The sequence below is a fragment of the Poromitra crassiceps genome (genome assembly GCF_964638095.1).
Source record: "Poromitra crassiceps genome assembly, contig: HAP1_SCAFFOLD_258, whole genome shotgun sequence".
Taxonomy (NCBI): Eukaryota; Metazoa; Chordata; class Actinopteri; order Beryciformes; family Melamphaidae; genus Poromitra; species Poromitra crassiceps.
In genome coordinates this window covers 200,001-217,661 of record NW_028152139.1, presented here as the reverse complement: position 1 = coordinate 217,661, position 17,661 = coordinate 200,001, and positions in this window count along the sequence as shown.

Sequence of the window (17,661 nt, the reverse complement as noted above, 5' to 3'; positions counted from 1 at the left end):
AAATAGTTCATATGTAACTAGGGTACCTGTAAAATAAAGGGTTACCGAAACGTGATAGCACTACCTTATTTCCACAGTTCTGGGTCGGGGTGGACTGAGGTTCATCACAGTCCTCTGTGGGTCCATTCATCTTAGAGGTCTCAGCATAGTCTTCCACAGACAGTGGTTCATCTGCAACCACATGCGCGCGCGCACGCACACACACACACACACACACACACACACACACACACACACACACACACACACACATGCACCACACACACACAAACACACACACACACACACACACACACACACACACAACTGTCACCTCAACATTTTATTTCTAACCTTTTTCTAGAGACCCTTTTCTGGTCAAAGTGAACATCACTTCCTGCTTTTCTCCCTGTACCAGCGTGTGAAAAATATGAATGGTTGTGAACGGAGAGATACGTTACTTTTTTTTTTTTAACCACAAACTGCGACTTTCTCGACTTGCAGAGTTATCGTTTACATCGACAAACCTGACATGTGTACTCCCGTGGCACAATTCAAATGGGATCAAAAAGGTTGCATACCGCTCCATTCACCACCATTCACATTTTTCCCACGCTGGTACAGGGAGAAAAGCAGGAACTGGAAGTGACATTCACTTTGGCTCTCTAATATTCCATCAATTCAAAAATAGTATTTCGTTTTTACCATTTCTAGTTCTCATGTTGCTGTATACCGGGGGGCGGGCAACTACTTTCATCAACATTAAATAGTTTAATTTTTTGCTTGTGGGAGAACATACAAACTCCACAGAGACTGTGACAGACTGTGGTGGAGATTCAAACCAATGACCTTGTTGTGAGGCAACAGTAGCCTACTAACCACTGAGTCACTATGCCGCCTAATGCAATGTACATATTCACCTTATTCTTTGCCCACACGTGGACGCTTCCGCATTACGTCATTCCGTAATAGTATTTCCGTTTTGACTTGCCAAAAACTCCGCAGGCAAGATGGCTGCGCACACTCCGCATCTAAACTGGCAGAATTACTCCGCCATAAACTAACATATCTTGGCCAATACGTATGTAACATGCAAAATAAAACAACCCGTAATATCTTAATTTTATGTAGAATGCAGAGGATATGTAACTGTTTAGTTAAACTTGCATTCCAGGAATATTGTGCTCTTAAGATGACGTTAGTGGAGTCGAGGCTGTTGCGTCCTGAAACCCACTAGCGTAACCTATGTGCGATTCGAAATAACGCATCCGAGATAGAAACGTTATGAATATAGCCACGTTATAAACAACAAACTAACGCTGGTGATCCGTATGGAAACAGTGTTACTCGAAATGGTTAAAAGTTATTATCAATTTGGTCATTCAGTGGCATTTTACTGCCATATAACATAACTAACTAGTGGCTAACCACAGAAGCCACAGAAGGCAACTAGCGCTGAACCGGAAGAACAAATACGTTTGCGTTGAACACGGAAGAGAGAAAAAGTGGGCGTGGTGAATAAGGTGAATAGAGACACTGCATGAAATAGGCCACGCCCATCATGGGGGAAAGCTCTCCATTCACTTCCATACACCAGTGTCATTTTCCTTGAATTAAACATAGCTAAAAGCTGTTGTGTGGTGGGCTGCGCAGACAACAAATGTAAAAAATCGCCAAAATTATGTTTCCCCCCGTTTTGCACGTGGTTTCTGAATGATGACGCGCTCCGCATTGTCTCTATCCCTCCCTTACACTGGAAAAAGTATCTTACCATTTTGCATAAACTCATCTGACAGGCCGTTGAAGTCTCCACAGAGTCCACAGGTCTGGCCCTTGTACTTGTCATCCATTTCAATCTGTCAACAAGCCACAAACAAATACATCAATATAACAAAATATAATAATTCAGTCATTCGTCGAAGTTCCGTCTATAGCACCACCAGACAGTTTATTTAAAATCCTCCCCAAAACTCGGCGTCTCAATATCCTGCTTGTGAACCGCGAATTTGGTAAACATCCTTCTGTTTACATATACTTCTCATATTAAAATCATATCAATCTCTATTCATGCTATCTTTCAATCATCAATCTTCATTAGGTGTACTCAGCAAGTATTTGACTTAAAGCAGCTGAAGTTTGCGTGGAGCTTTATCGTTGTTTGCTTATCTCTCCTCGACATAGGACACAAACTCACCTAGTGACTCACTCTCCACCACGCATTGGTCCTCGATCAATATTTGCCAGACTTTCGCTCTGTTTAAGTATTTAAACGTCTCCACACGCTAAACATAGCTTTGCACACATGCGTGCACACACGCACGTGCATGCACTTGAACAGGCTTATGCAGGCATGTAGACACTGATCCGGTTGAGACATTCACACCTGTCGATCATCATGTGTCCCTTTGTGTATTCATTTTTGCAGATGTATTCAAAAGCAAATACACATCTGGATTTTTTTTTATCTACAGAAAACCCCTGCATAGCCTACCTGAGTATTTGTGTGGTGGCCTACAGAAACCCTTCACATGGTGAACATTTTCATTTTTTGATATTTCCATAAATTAGAAACAACTCCCATATATATAACTTTTTTTGAATGACTGAGATAGCTGTCTCAGATCAAAAGTTATGAGTATTTTAATCTGTCTGTCTAAAAGTAAATTGTGAGGAAAAATTGCTTTAAATATTCTACAACATACTATTTTCTACATTCCACCAAAACCATAACAAATAAATACTTTCCCTTTTGTTTTATGAAAACACTCATTAACCAATAACCATGAATAGATCTGCTACAGAAATGAAAGTAACCAAATCACTCAAAATCTCGAAATACCTGCGCAACTGCCAACAATGTGTAGCAGTGACATGTGAAGGGTTATCCCAGACCACCACACATTCAAGTATTACTATACCCATACGAAATAATACAGGTGTCCCAAAGTCAATTAATAAAACAAAAATCTATAAAAAAGCTTGGGAATGTGCATAATAATGCATAATTACACTACATGTTTGAAGTGACCCAAATCAGAATTTTTATGTATGTGATTTAGCCCTACAGCTTAAAGTCTAAACGGAAAAAGTCAAATGGCATCCCAATTTATTTATAACTTAGTTACTTTAATTGTATTACTTTCACAGTAACTAGTAATGGAACTAAGGGATTACAATTTCCAAAAAGTACTAATCCAAGTAACTTCAAGTTACTGCAGTAGTTTCTGAAGCACTAAAATGAGGTGTGGAGTGTGGAGATATGTAGGTCTGGCTATGTGAGACTACTGCGTTGCCAGAATTTAAATTTATTTATTGTTCCAATAAAGTACATTCAGTACTGCCCCTGCAATTAATCACTGATAGCTTTAGGGCAATCAGCATTAGGGCAATTAATCTGCCCTAATAAAAAAAAATCCGGCTCCGTCAGGTCACCCACACGGGTGCTCTTTACACAACCCCCCAGGTTGGTGCCGCATACATGAGTTAACTCTTTACTGGTTTGTTTTTGAGACCTTTTTGATGAGAATGGATCCTTTGTATTGGATGAAAAAAGAAAAATCTCCCGTGAAGTGTTGACTAGTCAACTACTGTTTGGGATTAGTCGAGTAGTCAGGAATGTCCTAGTGTGTGTGTGCGTGCATGCATGTGTGTGCGTGCATGCGTGTGTGTGCGTGCGTACATGCGTGTGTGTGTGTGCGTGCGTGAGTGCGTGTGTGTGTGTGTGTGTGTGTTTCATACATCAAGGGAGTCATCCAGGTTCCAGATAGCTCTAAGTCCGAGTTTGCAGTCCACGGTGATGCTGGATGTGGTCTCCTTGATGGTCACCCCAGCAGTGCTTGATGGCAGAGAGACCCTGCAACAGACACAGAGAGAGAGAGAGAGAGAGAGTCATCTCTAAGCTCACAGGGAGGAGGCTTACGGCGGGGACACACCAGAAACTTCTCCGTCACGGAAGCGTCGCGGAGGCAGTTTCATTTCGGCGTATTTGTTAACTCTTTCACCGCCAGAGAGGGAAGGGGATTTTATGTCTCCAGGCCCAGGGCCCATCATGCCCACCATGTGTGTGTGATGTGTGATGTGTGATGTGTGATGTCACAGAAATCATTTGCAGAGGTCTACTTAGTTTTCTCAGAAGCTCTCCTGTCCTGCCTGTCGCTTCTCAGAAACGAGCCTCTGAGTGGACAGAGGGCCGCGTGTTTGTTCACACCACAAACAACAACAACTGCTGTTTGCTTCAAGAGGAAACCGGCCTATCTGCTGGGAAAAGGGCCTAAACACCTCCGCCCTTTTCACACCTAGAAAACCCCCACTTTGCACTCAACAAGAACAGGAACAGCTCAGAAATGATATATGATATATTGCTTTATTGTCAGCACTGCTGAAATTTGTCTTGCGACCCAGCAGCCATTGTATGCAAAAACAAAGGACATGTATACACATTACACACATTAACATGACACAGTGAAAACACAAGATATTGACATACATAGAAACATACACTCGAGAGCACCGTCCACTGCTCAGCCTATCTCTGGCTTAGCTCCTGGTTGAGCCTCAGAGTCGATTGATGGACAAATGAACTGGAAATGCATGCTGACATAAGCATGATCACATCATTTTTAATAATCTATTCATATCCTAATTAATATTAGGTCAATAATAGATGAGTGTAATTGTGTTAATATTCCCATGAAATACTTAGGCCTATATATTCAAATGTTATTTTCTAATTAACTAACTGGTCAAGATGAGCTCTGATAATAAGACTGCTGGTAGCTGGACTTATCTCTGTGTTATGAGGAGCAGGGGCGATTGTAGTTCCAGACCTCTAGGGCATACATGGGCAACATACGGCCCGCGGGCCGTATGCGGCCCGCCAGCGCCCCCTGTGTGGCCCGCGATGGTATTGCAAAAAAAAAAAAAAAAAAAAAAAATTTTTTTTTTTTTTACAGTGCACCTGAACGCAAATGTTCATGTCATTCTGGCCAATACTCTTCTGTTATAGCATTTCAGTCTGGAATATGGAATATATTTCAATAATATTTATGACTAAAAGGCTAAAAGTAATCTCATGTGTAAGAAATGACTGTTCTACATTGAAGTAGAAATTTAAATAATTAACTTGTTGGTTTTGGATTTATTTAGCTTCAAGAGTGCATTTTTGTTCTTGTGTGACCCTCAACACAGGCTTTGAGAATCCCGGGCCACTTACTGATACTTAAGCTTAAAATAACCCACTCATATTCTGGTTTATTTCAAGAAAAACATTTCGGCTAGTGGAAATTCGAATTGGCTGGTAACTTTAAAATCTAGCAGCCATATTGGCAGGTGGTGAAAAAAGTTAATTTCAAGCCCTGCAGGGAGAGCAGGTGGTGACATAGGAGTGCGTGAGAAAAGGATCAAATATTGGTGGTTAAGACTGAATAATGACATCACAACTGTTAATTTAAAATGAGTTATTCCTCTAAACCTGGCTTCAAATGCCCAAAATGTTTCGCGCTGGTGCCGTTCAGCCCTCAGCAAAAACTGGTAGCGAGGACATTTTTTTGTGGCCCTCTCTATCATCAAAGTTGCCCATCCATGGGTTACGGCGTGACAATATTTGTTCGGCCCCCGGCAACAATCTGGGTTTCTCATGTGGCCCCCCATGAAAAACAGTTGCCCACCCCTGCTCTAGGGGGTAGTACATATTTTTTAGAAAATGAAAAATTGAATATGTGCTGTTTGACGTATCCAACCCCTTTCACTTTGGCAAACCTCAATTCAAATACACACTGGAGTCCACTGCAATGAATGTGCAAGAGCAAAACAGAAACTGCCCTGGCATTATAGCTACACTCACTGAGCACTTTACTAGAACACCAGACTAATACTGGGTAGATATCAGCTTTCAGCTCGGTGTTAACCGGCTACCAAAGTGTCATCCGCCTTAAGGTTTGACGTGTTGCATTCTGAGAAACTTTTCTGCTGACCAAAGTTGTTGTTTTTGCACCATTTCTGTGTACATTCTTGAGACTGTTGTGAGATCAGCAGTTTCAGAAGGGTTGGTGCCAGACCTAATACTGGGTAGGTATCAGCTTTCAGCTCGGTGTTAACCAGCTACCAAAGTGTCATCCGCCTTAAGGTTTGACGTGTTGCATTCTGAGATACTTTTCTGCTGACCAAAGTTGTTGTTTTTGCACCATTTCTGAGACTGTTGTGAGATCAGCAGTTTTCAGAAAACATGCCGTGCCACGGTCAAAGTCGCTTATGGTGTGAGTTGCATACGTCAGTTAGTTTGTTCAGCCAGAGGGTTGTGGGGGTTCACAAAGCGGATTATTAATCTAACTGACAGGAGAAGTGATTTATGTGTGTTTAAACACCATAAAATAGACACCAGGTTTGCTGAAAGAGTCAAAAGTTATGGTAAAACTCATTTCCGGGTAGCCGCCATCTTGGAAATGTGCAAATTAGGGGTCCACACGCATCTCCTTGTAAAGATAAGCATTCCAACACCTTTCTAATGGTCAAAAACATACAAATATAGACCAAGTTAGCAATTCTAGCTCATCTGGTTCAAAAGATATATGGCCACCTTTTTTGGGTGGTGGCCATTTTGGATTGACCAAATGATCATGATGACCCTGGGGGTCACCGGCTGCATACCCTGGGCTACAGGACATCTGGGCCAAATTTGGTGCTTTTAGACTTGGTGTGCATGAACTTAGCCTCATATGTCCCTACAGTAAGTCCCTCAAATAATAGGTTTGAAAAGTGTGTTTTGCATGGGTTTATAAATTGAGTGATAACACACATTTACATAGCTACCATTGGTGCAATGCCATCACATATTTTCTAACTCTAGAGATGTACCTTGCCAAAAATATGAGCATTATTCCCAAATTGCATAAATTGGGTATGACTGGAAAGCTGAGACATTTTAATAATTTTTGTATTACAAGTTTTCTGAAATATGCAAATGAGGCATTATCTACGATATGAGATAATTTGCATATATTTCCAGAACACAAATCTTGGATAAAGCCAGTTTTAAAATGCGTTCTTGTTTCATTTGTTTGACATACTAGAGTCATAGGATTTTACAGAGGGAATTTTATAGCCTATAGCTCTTTTTACCACTCCCTAAATCAGAAAATACTGTCAACAGTCATGAAGAAAGAAAATATATTCTCGCCATGTTTTTATGAATAAAATGTTATGAATCAGGCTATGAATGATATGAACAAACCCCTCTGTAAAAAACCTTCAAAAAGAAAACTAGCTAAACTTGCACACAAAAAAAGCGACTTTGAGCGATCCTGCGGAGTAAACTTACGTCTTGCCATTGACGACCACAGAAGCCTTGGAGATCTCCACCACGGTCCCATCCAGCTTCATCACAATGCTGCTGATGGTGGGGACGTCCTCCACCATCGTACGCCTCATCTGAATGTTGAAGTCCTCGTAGGTGCCCTCACTGCCCTGGCACTGAGAGGCCAGCACGTGGTTACAGGTGGAGGACAACTGGAAGAAGTCGCCATCGAACGTCTTAAAGTGAAAGTTTCCCCAAGTTGTGCACACTCCGTCGGCATGAGAGCCATTCGCTGCACAAGATAGGAACGATTAGCTACATGTCAAGGAAACAAATACTTGACTGCAAGACATGATAAGCATCCTTTTACGTTGTAGTCACCTTACCTGAGGTCACGAGCTGACTGTTTATAGAAGGAATGATGTTTATTGCAATAAAGTAAATTGAAATGAGTTGCGTTAGTAAAATACTGTAGTTAAATTAACACTACCTATAGACCCCTTATACGCCTACGTCACAATGACAACAAGCAGCGTCAGATGCGCAAGACGGAGGCAGAAAGACTCCTCGCAGCCCTGTCAAGTAGTTTTCCAGTGGCCCGAAAACTATTCGAGCAAGACATGTCTTCGTGTTGTGCAGTGCGATGCCAGAATCGGAAAGCTATTGTAGCAGAGTATTCGGGTCCGCCTATTCACACTTGGTTAATAAAATAATAAACGATAGAGCCAGGCTGTAACGTTATAACAAGCTTCTCCCCACATATCCTGTTCTACACAACTCGAGGGAACATACACAGCCTCGCACACACGCAATAGAATACAACACAACTCTGAACAGTCTGTTACACTATCAACAAAGCAAGGACTAAAGTTTTACCGAATCCCGTCAACTCATACTGCTTTTAATGCTAACCGTAGGTGTCTTTGGTTGCAAGCCGAAAGAGGAAATCGTTAAAAATGCCCGACTTTGCAGTGCTCGCTAATTTCATATCAGGTAAGCTGTAGTAGGCTGCTAGTAACAGCCACATCGCTCGGTTAGTTAATAACCAAGTAACGTTAAATAATGTCATTATTGAGTTGAACTGATTGGAACGAGGACATCATTAAAAATGCCCGACTTTGTAGTGCTCTTCATAATCAGGTAAGCTGCCTGAAACTGTAGGCTGCTCAGCCACATCGCTCGGTTAACGACCAAGTAATGTTACATAATGTCATTATTGAGTTGTGTGCATTATCAACATAACAATATATCTTTGCAAGTTACAGAATAATTATCTACGCTATCCCCAGTTATAAAGGAATGCACGGTATGTATTGCTGGCCACTAGGCTTGGCCAATTGACAGCGCCAGTGCGTATGGGTCTGTAAGACATATCCCAATAACCAACGTTAATTTCGATGCATAACATTGCTTATACCATGGTCTGAGTGAATACTCGATTCTGATTGGCTGCAAGGTGTCCATTAAAAAGTGATATTGTACAGTGATAATGGACACCTAGCTAAATGGTCTGTTCACCGTTCATATCAATGCGCCATAGTTTCATCAGTGTTATCAGGAGAGCAGTTTGAGCTCTATACCCCCGTTAAGGGTTAATATGACAATTTTGGATGTTGAGAAAAAAATTGACTCGGTCAAAGTAAGTATTTAAATCACCCCTGTGTGCTCAGTTTATCAAAAATAACTCTTATTTACAATTTTGATTTTCGTTTCGGAGATTTTTAACCTCGCGTCACCAGGCTCTTCTCGGCGAGAAAGAGAAGATTTCCCTCGTGCACGAGAGAGAGAGAGAGAGAGAGAGAGAGAGAGAGAGAGAGAGAGAGAGAGAGAGAGAGAGAGAGAGAGACAACTCTCTCTGCATTTCACCACATCAGCAGCACACGCAGGGCGCTGCTCTCTCACTCTCACTTCCTGAAAGTCTTCGCTCTTAAATGTTAATATACTTGGCCAATACGTATCTATCATACAAAATAAAGCAAGCTGCCAAACGGTAATGTCTTCATTTAATGTAGAACGCAAAACATCGTTAAACCTGCATTCCTGTAATAAAGTTAACGTTTGAGTCGGCTTTAAAACGGAGCGGGTGGTGGAGGTGGGAGGGACTATTTTATTTCGTGGAAGACTGATTTACAGTATGAATAACAGACATTTAGCCATTTAGATTGCTTTATTTATTACACATGGAAATATAAATGACTGGTCTTATTGTTTTGTTGGCAAGTGACCATGGTATAAGCGGGTTAATGCACTTCGAGGTGTCCATTATCACTTTTTAAGGGACTTCGCGGAGGCAACCGTCCTCGGCTTCGCCTCGGACGGTTCACGCCTCCGCGTCGTCCCTTAAAAAGTGATAATGGACACCTCGTCGTACATTAACCCTTACTTATCACTAGGCGATAAGCTGTGGTAGTAAGCCGAGAACTGCATTTTAAAACTAAAATCTAACTGTGTGTCGCAGATGGGCACAGAGCAGTCCTGACAGTTCTCAGTGTCTGTCAATGCTGGGCTCACGGCTTTTTGCCTACACGATGCGCGCGCAGCTCCAATGTTGACAAGCTGTATAAGGGGTAAGAATTAGACTGTATAATACTGTAGATATTTGTTACTATGCATATGATCCAGCACATAACATGTAATGTGCACTTTTCTGTCCCATTTTATATTCAATAATCAAATGTGTACTTAGTGCTAGTTGTATAATGCATAATATATTTATATACAATTTGTTAAATTAAATGAAGGGTTGATTTTTTACAAAAATGATCTTTCAAGTATTTGCCTTTACAAACCAAAATAAATTTGGTTAAGACAAGTTAACAAGCAGAACAAACATGGCCAAATATTGGTCAGTAGTGCTTCAATAGTGTATTTAAAAATGTCAGTTCCCACCAAAATTTAGAGGAAGAAAAACACACAAAGTGTTGCAAATTGCAATGCAATTTTTAAGAAGAGCAAAATGAAGCATTTTTGATCACACAACAATCACACAAATAATCCACAAAATCCTGGAAGGACTGAACATCTAAACCACTATTTACAATGACCAACATGATTATTTGAATGAATAATGTGATGGTGAAATGACGAAGAGTCTATAATAATGTGATGGTGAATGTAACGACAACAACGACAATGTGATGGTGAATGTTATCTGACTGACCTCCTCCTCCCCCATCGCCCCAGCCGAACCCTCCGATCCTCTTCCACTCTTACCCTCGCCATCCCACCATCCAAACTCAAAAGCTTTGGAGACCGAGCATTCTCCAGAGCAGCACCCCGACTTTGGAACTCCCTCCCCCAGCCCGTCAGAGACTCACCCTCACTCTCCACTTTCAAATCCTGTTCTCCCAAGCTTACAACCCCCCCTACCCTTAACCACCTCCCCCACCCTCGACACCCCCCTCTCCCATTCCCTGTCTCCACTGTTCCTCCCTCACTCCCCTCCGTTTTCCATATACATGTATCCCTGATTAGACATGTTCATTATTTCTATGTGTTGCCTTTTGCTCGTTTGTTACTTTTGCTATTGTTATTTGTATATGTTGCCTGGTTCTATTTTTCTTGCTTTCTGTTGACTCCTACTGTCAGCGTCTTTGGGTCATTGAAAAGTGCTATATAAAACAAATCTATTATTATTATTATTATTATTAATGACGAAAAGTTTATAATAATGTGATGGTGAATAATGACGAAGACATTAAACAAGAAGACAAAAAAAACATGTACCGGTATTTCAACTTGTTTCAAATACTATGGAAACATGGACGGACAGACAGAGAAGCTAGCCAGTCAAGGCATAATACCGTTTTGATTGCAACATACAAAACTGTCTACTCCTGCTAACATGCTGTATGATTATCCATGCTAACGATGTGTTAGCTGTTACTTACCGTCTGTGTTGAGAATGTCCACTATAGCTTCAGGCATTTGCCTTTTTAACCGCATGTTTATATTCTTCCCGGTCCTTAGCCCAAAGGCACGGGAACCGTACTGTGTTTATTAGGTTTTCGACAAATATGTTATCTTCTTCCATTCTTAATTCAAAAAGCTAGCTAACTAGCTCATTCGGGAAAGTTTAAGTAGGCTAGCCTCAGTCAGAAACGTTTTCTTCTTCTGTGGTGTTTATGGCAGGTGGCGTCAGGAACTGCGGTAGGAGAGAGAAAAATGGTGGTTGTCATGACATGACAACGTTGCCAATGATGGGGTCAGAGTTGAGATAAAGAAGTCTTGACGATGGTCGCAACGTTCATCGCAACGATGTCATATCGCCCGTCGCTGCAAGTAGGTTATAAACACTTGTCTATCACCGACAATGGTATGTGATCATGGTCGGTCGCAACGACCATAAATCGCTGGACTCAAGTCTAAAATGCCCTTTTGGACTAGGCTATAAGGAAAATCTTAATTCAAGGCGTTTTGTGCAACGAGCCCCTGGCACCAACGTGCATTGGATGTGTCATATATATTTGTCCCATGTCAGATTTATTCCAAGCAACATCCATTGCATGGGAAACATGTAAATGATATTTCATAGTCAAATCTTAGACGGTGATGTTGATTTGCAGTCTTATCTATAGGCCAGTGGTTCTAAACCTTTTTTGGCTTCAGCACCCCCTTTCCCTGATCTCTGAATCCAATTACCCATTTAGCCAACTACAACATTTTGCTTAGAAAACGGCAAGAGAAAACTATAGCATATGATGCAAGGAATGCATGAATATGATAACCTTGAAGAATATAACATTACAAAATAAGAAATGGAGTGAAATACTTGCAATTAGTGCCTCATGAGCCGATTTATATTAATGTTTCATTTATTTTCACGATTTATTCTTTAATTTTTTTCATTTCCCCCTTTCTCTCAAGTTACCCCTGTACCATAGTACCTCCACGTACCCCTAGGGGTACGCGTACCCCAGTTTGGGAACCTCTGATATTGGCAGATATTTACCTTTTTTTGCACACCACAGTTTCTTTGAGTACTTTGCACAGCAGTATAAGTATAATTTTATTGTGGGATTTTTATTTTTATTTTGCTGTCGGGCGGAAACCTTGTATGTCCAAATTTGGCCATTTTCTTTTTATTTCATGAATGGATTTAGTGGGTACCCAAAATAATCTGTGAAAGTTAGTTATTACTATCATCACACTATGTTAAAATGTGAATGTTTTTTCTTCCTTGTGAAAAATAGCTTTTTTGGAGATACAAGATTTCCGCTTGACAGCGACGTGCAACCCATTTCTGAGCAGCTAATTGCATCAGTGCTGTTACCTGCACATAGGAGATTTTCACAACAGTAGTGAGCTTCTTCCCACAGACTCCGCCCTGCAGGTGACACGCAGGTATGCTTACTTACGTGCGTTTAGGCAATCATATCAAAGAGTAGTGCTCTTCATTTGTCTATGTCGTCAAGATCATTTGTGTTCATTGACGTAGCCGCTAGATCAATGTTAAACATTGATATATTTACCAAGACTCCTAAGAATACCTGTTCTCCCCACCCATCCGTCTGTGAATGGCTTGACCTGGGGCTGTGTTGTGCGGTACCGCCTTGCCCAAAGGCACTCTGTCACACTGGGAGTGTTTGCCTCCCGCTCTCTGCATGGGCTTCCGGGTGGTGCGTTTGACGGCTCTATCCTCACAGCTTTACCGTAGCTCTTTCTATAAGATCTTTATCTGCCAAATCCTCGGCAAACACTGCGGAGTCAACTGCGTTCAGGATCTGGACACAATCTGTACGCAGGGAGGTGTTTCTACACATCCTGCTGACTCACGGCCATGGTTGGAGAGGTGTTACCATAGGTCACACGGTGACACACTTAAGACACTTTTAAGAATGAATGCACACATTTCACAAGTCCAACCTGGCTCATTCAGTGAAATGGCTCCGCGGAGGTAGGTCTACTGTGTTCCTATAGGCCCTATGATTTCTGCAATGCGGGGGAAAAAGGACAGAATCATGGAATTTCTTATAAAAAATGGAATCAACTGTAAAACATGGAATATTGCAGAATTAGGAAAGTAGGCCTAATTATTAAAATCAAAAGTCAACCTAATGGCACCCGGGTAGGGTGTAGCGGTAGATTCCCTGCCTACCAAAACAAGGGTCGCAGGTTCGTGCCCCCGTGTTACCTCCGGCTTGGTCGGGTGTCCATACAGGCACGATTGGCTGTGTCTGCGGGTGGGAAGCCGGATTAGGGGTATGTGTCCTGGTCACTGCACTAGCTCTGGTCAGTCGGGGCGCCTGTAAGGGGTGGAAGGGAACTGGTGGGAATAGTGTGATCCTCGCACGTGCTACATCCTGCCGGCAAAGCTCCCCGCTGTCAAGTGAAAAGAAGTGGTTGGCAACTGTGCATGTGTCGGTGCTAGTCTACGGCTCTCCCCAGATCGGCAGAGGGTGGAGCAGCGAACGGGGCAGCAGGGGGAAATTGGCCAAGTACAATTGGGGAGCAAATTGGGGGAGGGGGGGCATAATAATACAAATAATAATAGTAAATAGTTAATACAAATTATTTAAAAAAAGTCAACCTAATTATTGTACTAACCTAAATGACTTAATAATTGTAAAAAGACCTCTGTGACAGTGTTTTGAGAGGGGGGGTCGGTCTTGCGTGTGCCTTTTACGTCGCTTCACAACTTGGTTTTCACTTTGAGAAACATGTCTGAGATGACATGAGTCTGACATCAAAAAGACAAAAAAGAAAGCATCCTAACCCCTAAATTATTAATAAAAATAAATGAATTTGGAAAAATAAAACTGAATGGGGAGGGGGGGTGGATTTCATATGGCCATATAGATACCATAATTGTTACCCCAATACTACTGTGCTATCAGGTCTAAAATAATATACAGATTTATCTACAAATCAGACCCATTGAATTCAGTGGTTAAAAATTACCCTTGTTAAATAAGCAACAGTGCAACCTGGATTTGGTGTTTTGACCTGAGGCATGGCTTTCTCAAAGGAGGGTTCAAGAGGCAAGACTTGTTCTCAAGTAAACAGAGAGGTTAAAGGTCATCGTTCGTGTGTAAGAGCTAACCTCAACACATTGAAATCTACTCATTTCTCTATCATCATCATCATCATCATCATCATCAATGAGGTAAGTAGACATATAGCTATAGTATCAATGTCTGCCTACTGTCTGGGGCAGATATGCTGGTAAATCTAGCAGATGGTACGAGTGACCATGACTCTACAGCAGTGTTTCCCAAAGACTGTGTCAAGACCCACATATTTTATTTTGGTCACCAATACATTTGCAGAATTTCTTCCATATAGTCTTTTGGTAAAAATGTGGATATTGTTTTACTGATGATGAGAAATAACAACAATTACATAACCTGTTAACTCTGCGCATTTATAAAGTATTGAACATGTGTGTGTGTGTGTGTGTGTGTGTGTGTGTGTTTTTAATAGGCAAAACACATGCATAAAACAAGGTTGTGATTTATCAAACTTATATCTCTTCGAGATGGGTGGTTTACCTATTTAAAGGAGAACTTACCTCCAAAACACTTTTTTTCAGCTTTTAACCAATATATATGACTTTGGGGGTGATGTGTGAAGAATTCTGGTCAGAATTTCCACATTTGACACCAAACTGTTGCCATTTTACCATTTGTATCATTTTTCAGCAGCATATCTGGCATAAGCGCTCTCTTAGGGTCAAAGACTGCTTTTTTTTCTTTTCTCAAATGAATGGGATATTTGACACGTCGTTACGTCACGGTGTTCCCAAAGACTATGGGATTTCAAGATAATTACTCCCTTACCCCCCCTGTACCCTTTCAGCTCCTCAGAACTCCAAGCCTATTCTTATTGAAGTTTGCTCTTAAAATACTGAACCAAACGTCGTCAAAGTTGGCACATGTCTTAATTATAGTTAGTTTCCCGCTGAATGTGTCATTACTTTATTGATATCTTACCTGGATAAGCTCGAATGATGATGTTTATATTATCAGTCCGAGTTGCAAGCACTCTCTCCAGCCCAGGCAGGCGAGAGTCGTACTGTTACATGGACGAGCCCCAAGCTCCGCGGGCGCGCGCAGCAGGCCAGCAGCAGCTGGGCTCTCTGTGCTCTCAGAGCAGCAGAGAGAGCAGTCTGATATTTCCGCAAACAAATATGGTCGCAGTTTAGCGCACATGTAAAATATAACGCTATACTACGACGTGACAAAGCTTCTCTAAACATATCAGCTAATATAATATCATCACTGTGTACAAGCAACGCCAACTTTTATGGAAATCAAGTCAGCAGAGCAGAGCGACTGGCTCTGTCTGTGTGTGTGTGCTGCTCGGGGGGATTCGCATGGGAACAGTGTGAGGAGGAGAAGAGCTCTGCGCTGCCTCCTGCGCCCCCCCCAAACGCAAATTAAAAACGGATTTCATTGCGCGGTTTATCTCTAGTTAGACGAGGGAATTACGTGGAGAAATCTCGCATTGTGTTACCCCAGAGCGAGAGGTTTGTCCTCACTGTGTGCTGTGTGCTGCGAGCAGCGAGGCTCTTAACGTAAGTTTAGACAAGCCACATGCAAGCCACGCACACACACATGGGACAAAATGGGACAAAAATAATTAAATTTCTAGTTCGCCACTGAATGGCCAAATTGATATAACTATCAACCATTTCAGGATTTTCTGTTTCCATACAGGCCACCAGCGTTGGCTAATTGTTGATATTTATAAAGATATCGCCCCTCTCAAATAAATTATTTTTGAGGCAGTAGGCAAACTGTAATGGCGTCGATTTCCGAAAAAAAATCTTGACTTAACACAGCCAAAGAGTCTAGTATAGACAAGAGTATATGTCATTTCTTGGTTTTTTCCATAGGTATTTTCAAATCACTGTTCTAATACATATCTAGGGGGTAAGTCCTCCTTTAAGATAATATAAGACAGGGGTCACCAACCTTTTTGAGGTCGAGGGCTACCTGAAGGGTAGAGAGTCATGTCGGGGGCTACCTGTTGAAATTTGCTCGATTTACCTTTAAATAATGAGTATTATGCATTTAATCGAGACATACACTCTTTTCTTTCACTGTTGTGAAGAAGAACTCTTCCTCCCACTCCTCTTGAAATTGGTAATGTTTTTTCTTTCACTTTTCTGCCATTGTTCTTGCGTTCCATCATTTAGCTTAGCCGACTGATATAATCATTGGCAGCTGGCAGTCGCACTGTCGCAGAGTGAATGACGTAGTGACGTAACGTAAAACTAAACTTTGACCCCAGCCCAGGCGGATCAAAATAGTTAATCAATAATTAATTATACACAGACAATAAACGTTTTTAAAACGTATGCATTGTTAAACCAATTATTTTCTACATTTGTGTGTTATTGTGGGAAGGGAGGAGAAAAACAAATAAAAAATACATTTTTCTGATTATATTTTTTTGTTTCGTTTTTTCTTTCTTTTCCCTGTGGCTGAGCCTGTTTGTCTGTTTTGTCTTGTTTGTGTAAAAAAAAAAAAAAAATTTTTTTTTTTTTTTACATTTTTCTGAACGGCCTGCGGGCGCCACAGCGCCACCCCGCGGGCGACCAGGCGCCCGCGGGCGCCGTGTTGGCTACCACTGATATAAGATGATGTGGAAATGACCGTAAGAATGGTCAGGAATGTTCATTTATGCACAAATTAGCTCTTTATAGATTAGACCTGTGGTGAATTGGGTCACGATGGTTTGTCTTTTCTTTTTTAAGTGGGTCCCCAGGAAAAAGGTTTGGGAAACACTGCTCTACAGGGCAGACCCCCATTTGATCAGATTTTGTCCCAGGGTCCCCATCTGATAAGATGTTTGCTTTTAGATGTTTTATTACAGAAAGTGTATGAAGCCCATGACCAAAACAGTCATACATTCTCTCATTGTGTTACTTATAGATGGAATTATAGTGGGATTTATTGATTTATTTTTGCTGCTGGAACCCCATCAAGTCCCCCACTTTGAGAACCCCTGGGTCAGAGGTCAATCTCCTCCTCCAAGCCTCTATTAGGCAAATGCTACATCTGCACATTATCCACAAAATAAAAAATATGATTCCAGTTCATCAGCACTACAGTTATACCTAATTTGAACGGTTTTGCATATATTTTTATTACAAATATTGACGCCTAAAGAATGTGAAGTTGTGCAACTAGCATAATTAGGCACCCCCCCCCAAACACACACACACACACACACACACACACACACACACACACACACACACACACACACACACACACACACACACACACACACACACACACACACACACACACACACACACACACACACACACACACACACACACCCTACCACACACACACACACACACACACACCGGTCCGCAGCAACATTGTCAATTTTAAACCGGTCCGCAGTGCAAACAATGTTGGGAACCCCTGAACTAC